General features: G+C 41.5%; 1 pseudogene; it reads left to right on the forward strand.

Moving 5' to 3' along the window:
* Positions 1-1328: 1328 nt before the first annotated feature.
* LOC138080708 (thyroid transcription factor 1-associated protein 26-like) lies at positions 1329-2383 on the forward strand (annotated as a pseudogene).
* The last annotated feature ends 3143 nt before the right edge of the window (positions 2384-5526 follow it).

Here is a 5526-nt window from a genome sequence, read left to right on the forward strand (position 1 = left end):
CAAGAGGAGAAAAGAGATCATCCCCATCCAGCTCAGGCTTTCTCTTAACATGAGGACGATTCAAACCAAAACTGATTCTAAGGAACTGATTACAGCCCAGCCTACTGGGAAGCTTTGGTTTCACTTTCAGCGTTGCACATTCTAGCTACGCACCAAGAAGTTTGCATAGATTTTATTTGTTTTCTTAGGCTCCTGTAACAAATCACCACAACCTGAGTGGCTTAAAACCACAGACAGTCTATCTACATTTCTCTCACAATTTCGGAGGCTAGAAGTCTGAGGTCAAGGTGTCACATGGCCATATTCCCGCTAAAGGCTCCAGGGAAGAATGCTTCCTTGCCTCTTCCTACCTTCTGGGGGCTCCTGTCAAACCTTGGCATTCCTTGGCTGCAGCTGATCATTCTAATCTCTGCCTTCATTTCACCTTATTTATGACCTTATTCCTTGCTCATACTCTTTGTGTCCTCTCCTCTTCTTATAAGAACACCAGCCATTGTGTTAGTGCCCACCCTATTCCAGTATGACCTCATCTTAACTAATTACATCTGCTAACACCCTAGTTTCAAATAAGGTCACATTCAGAGGCTCCAGTGGGCATGGAATTTTGGGGGAACGCTATTCAACCCTCTACAGAGCTTCATTTCATTCTTGGAGCAACTTGTGGTCTAGATACTGTTAGACCCATGATACATACAAGGAAACAGTTGACATCAAGCAAACTTTCCTCAGTTTCATGGCTGTATTTTAACTCAGGCCTCTGAGGCCCCACTACCCCATAAGGCTTTTCAACCTGGTGGCAAGGAAAGGACAACTTGCATGCAGTCCTGGGAGACCAACTTCATTCCTATGACCCCAATTCCCTTGGTTCATAGGACTGAGGTCAGAAGGACAGGGTAGGTTTTCTTAGTCGTATTTCTCTGATGTGTTCTAATCCTCTTAACATGTCTTACCTCTAAATCTCCCCTGCCTAACTGTTTTTCTTCTGAAAAAGCAGCATTCTCCTTTCTTTCTTCTCATTCTTTATATTTTATCTCTTAAAGAAGAAGGGATGAAACTTGTAGTAGCTGCAAATAGGAGTGGCTGTCTAGACCTCAAGAATTGGGCTGTGTGGGGAACTGCTTCTCCACCCACAGCTCTAGGCATATGCTTTCAATGAGAGTTGCCTGCTGTTACTTGACCTCCCTTCGGAGAATGGATGAATGTCCCCTGCAAGACTCTAAAAAGTTTAGCATCTGTGGGGTCCACATACCACCCCCCAGAGTTCCTGCCTTTCTTCTGGAGGGAGATATACTCTCTACTGTTTCCCTTCTTCTACCTCATCGGGCCCCATGGCATTGGTGAGGCTGCCAGGAAAGTGGCAGACAGGGAACTTTGGGACACATGGTGAAAGTGCTTCACAAGTAGGATTCAAAAATGTGAAAAGAACATGGTGATCTAACCATCTCCAAGTCTTCATGGGGAGTGTTCTTGAGGGACAAGGCTTTGCATTTAAAAACTAAACATTCAGCAAGATTATAATATATTGCTATGAAGGGAAAAGAAGTTTCAAACCTCATAGGAATCTCAATTCACAGAGTGATACCCTGATCATCAGAAACATCTCTATTCAGCTAAAGAGGAAAGACTCCAGAAGCAGCTTAGAAGAGCTGACTGGGGACCTCCCTAGTGGTCCAGTGGCTAAGAATTTGCCTTGCAATGTAAGGAATGCAGGTTTGATCCCTGGTTAGGGAAATAAGATCCTTCATGCTGCAGGGCAAATAAGCCCTCACTCTGCAATTACTGAGCCCGTGCTTCAGAGCCCAGTGAAAGATCTTGAGTGCCACAACTAAGACTCAACAAAGCCAAATAAATCAATTAATTAATTTAAAAAAGAAAGAAAAGCTGACTAGTCTTTGTTAGAACAAGTTGACCTGCCTTTGTCAGAAGAGCAGTGTAGCATTGACCGGGTATTGTCTGAAGAATGTTTGAATACTGAGCAATCTCAGCTAGAAACAACTCTATTACTATGCCAAATAAAAACAAAAAGAAAACTATCAAATCAAAAAACACATGAAGAACATAAACAGGTAAGAGCTAAGCTTGCCGCTAAGAAGCAAGAATTTGAGAGGAGAAAAGAGGGAGAAACTCAACGTCTTTACAAAAAGAAGAAAATCAAAGTGTTCAAAATACTGAGCAAAAAATTATAAAGGGAAAACCAAATTTGAATTTACAAATGGGGTTTCTTCTTAAAAAAATACAAGAACATAGGACTTCCTTGGTGGTACATCAGATAAGAATCTGCCTGCCAATGCAGGGGACATGGTTCAATCCCTGGTTTGAGAAGATCCTACCTGCTGCGGAACTGCTAAGCCCATGTGCCACAACTTCTGAGCCTGTGCTCTAGAGCCCCTAAGCCACAACTACTGAAGCCCATGTGCCTACATCTTGTGCTGCATAACAAGAGAAACCACTGTAATGAAAAGCCCGTGCACTGCAATGAATAGACCCCACTTGCTGCGACTAGAGAAAGCCTGTGTGTAGCAACAAAGACCCAGTGCAACCAAAAAAACAGAATAAAATTTAAAAATTATTTTAAAAAATAAGAACAAATTTAAGTCAGACATGTCACCCTTAATCAAGGGTTAAAATATATCTACCATTTACAGAGTTTTTCCTATATATAAACCTCCTAACAATTAACTAAATCTATCAACAGAAACCGGGATGCTAAGCTGTACTAAATTTAAAATGTCCAAATACTTTTGTTTTTATAAGAGAAAATTTTCTATATATGTTCTACATAATATTATTTTTAAAAAAAGTATTTGCCTCTGAAAGAAGGTTGGCCTACAGAACTGAAAGAACCTCCTATTTGAGTGACAAGTTCAAAGATATAATACTTTTGTACCATATGAAATTCACATGAAATAAAATGTTTAAAAAAATTGAGTCATTATGTTGTATACCAGGAACTAACATAGTGTTATAGGTAAATTATCCTTCAAAAGCAAGCAAACAAACTTATAGGAAAAGATGAGATTTGTGTTTACCAGAGGCAAGGGCGGATGGAGGGGGAATTTGATGAAGGTGGTCAAACTGTACAAGCTTTCAGTATTATAAGGTAAATAAGTACTAGGGATGTAATGTACCAAGGATACACATAACGATCACTGCTGTATGTTATATATGAAAGTTGTTAAGAGAGTAAATCCTAAGAAAGAGAGAATTTCTTTTCTAATTTTTAAAATTTCGTATTTATATGAGATGAAAAATATGCACTAACTTGTGGGCATCATTTCATGGTGCATGTATGTCAAGTCATGATGCTGCACACATTAAACTTACACAGTGTGGTATGTTAATTATGTCTCAATAAAACAGGAAGTAAAAGAAAAAAAGCTCACATATACACTTAGAACAGTGCTTGTCACTAGCAGGTGCTAAATCAATGTTAGCTACTTCAGGTCCAAAAAATAAGTCCAGTATTTCCCACTTTACTAGGCCTTATTGGGAAGAAAAAATTTAAAAAGAACACAAATCTAAGTGTGAGAAAGAAATGTTCCCTGGGTTTTGGGGACTTGGATAAAGAGAAAGAGCCCAGAAAGAGCTTCTCGGGAACTGCAAGAAGCCAGCAACTTAGCTAGAACCAGCCTTAGCAACCTTCCTAAAGTCAGGGGCCAACGTCTTGATGTGAGTTTATCTGGAATGTGACAAAAAGGAATGATGGCTAACCTCCTCTCTCGAAAAATGGGGATAGGGGATTCAGAGGTGAGGAAAAAGTCATAGGTTGAGGGAGTCAGATGGGGGAGGGGCGGGAATCCACATGTGGGCCACCCTGAAAACTAGACTTCTTCAGTTGCAGTCAACCCAGGGGCTGGAGGCTGGTCACTTGCCATCATATTAGAAGTCACACACGTAGCTTGGAATCCCACGTGATCTCTATCTGTGAAGGAAAACCCTTGCTCAAAGTGAGGGAAGGGAAAAGTGTGGATGAATATTCTGGCCAGAGCAACTGAGATGGTTGTATTTAGAAGAAACGAGGCCCAGGTTTCCTTCACTTTCTGAAAGAAACTCATCTAAATGGGAGGTTTATTGTAAGTTTAATAGTTTGATTTAAAATAGTGATTAAGTACTTTTCCTGCTATAGCAATCCCCATGTCACCGAATGGGGAAGAAATAACTGGGGAGATGGCTCCTCATAGAGAAAAAAGTTACCGAAGTCACAAAAGTCAGGTTTCATTAAGGTCAAATTCCCTAGAGAAATCTCCCAAGTGCAAGGGTGGGGACAGGAAATGAGGGTGCAGAAGAGAGGACTATGGGAGAAATTGAAATGCTTCACCAGCCTTTAACAAGAAAAACTAAATGAGAGGGATTCAAGAGACAACAAGGAGGTTGTGGAGGGCCTGGAGGGAATGTTTACTTTCTTCTTCTCTGGTTCTTGGGAGAAAAGGGGGTGCTAGACATACATCCTTGATGCTTGAGAGTGCTTTTATGAAGACATTAATACCTGCTTCTTGCCTGAAGTGGGGGTGGGGGTTCACTGGAGTATCCCATACCTTGTGTGTGTGCTAAGTTGTTCAGTTGTGTCTGACTCTCTGTGACCCCATGGACTATAGCCCCCCTGGCTCCTCTGTCCATGGGATTCTCCAGGCATGAATACTGGAGTGGGTTGCCATTTCTTTTGCCAGGGAAAAGACTGGACTCAGGGATTGAACTCACGTCTCTTATGTCTCCTGCACTGGCAGGCGGTTCTTTACCTCTAGGGTCTGAAAAACTGTAAAGCTGTTTTCAAGGATGAAGAAAATGGGGTCACCCCTAATTCTAGGCCCCAGAGCCTTCAGTGGTCTCTGAACACCCCCAGAGTTACTGAGGCTTCAGGTGACACAGAGGGAGGGAAATCACGGGCACAGGAGTTCTGGGCCCTTATCAGGCCAGACTGAAGCCTGGAAATATTTCCCTCCCCGACTCCAAGATAACAGAGCCATACTTTAGCCTGTTCTGGAAGGAGGAGGGATATGTGAAAAGGATATATGATTGGAATTTCAAGGGGGACTGGATTCTAGCAGTTCCCCTCAAAGTTAAACATAGATTTACGGTATGACTCAGCATTCTACTCCTAGGTATATATACCCCAAAGAAATGAAAATAAATGAGACGAAGGGTCATGCTCTACCCAACAGGCTAAGAGGTTTGACGGGAAACTATTGGCAACAATTTCTAAAAAAACGTTTGAGCATCTTCGAATATGTAGCCCATATAAACTCTTCAGAGAGAAACCCTTTAGTTAGTAGATGAGAAACAGAGGGGCCCTGACCAGAATTTTGGTACTTGTTCCAGACCTTTCTATAGTCTGGGTTGTAGTCCCAACTTCTGGTTTGACCAGATACCTGTGTGGAATTATGATTTTTGCTCAAGTGGGTCTCTATTATATCAGACAGTTCTAATAATACAAAAGAGCAAAAATGCCTGAGATTTACCTATTGCTGCAAGCTAACTGCCTGACCTAATTTTTAGGGTGGTTGGGAGGAGAAGAACAAGGTAAACCTA

The sequence above is a fragment of the Capricornis sumatraensis genome, chromosome 6 (assembly GCF_032405125.1).
Source record: "Capricornis sumatraensis isolate serow.1 chromosome 6, serow.2, whole genome shotgun sequence".
NCBI lineage: Eukaryota > Metazoa > Chordata > Mammalia > Artiodactyla > Bovidae > Capricornis > Capricornis sumatraensis.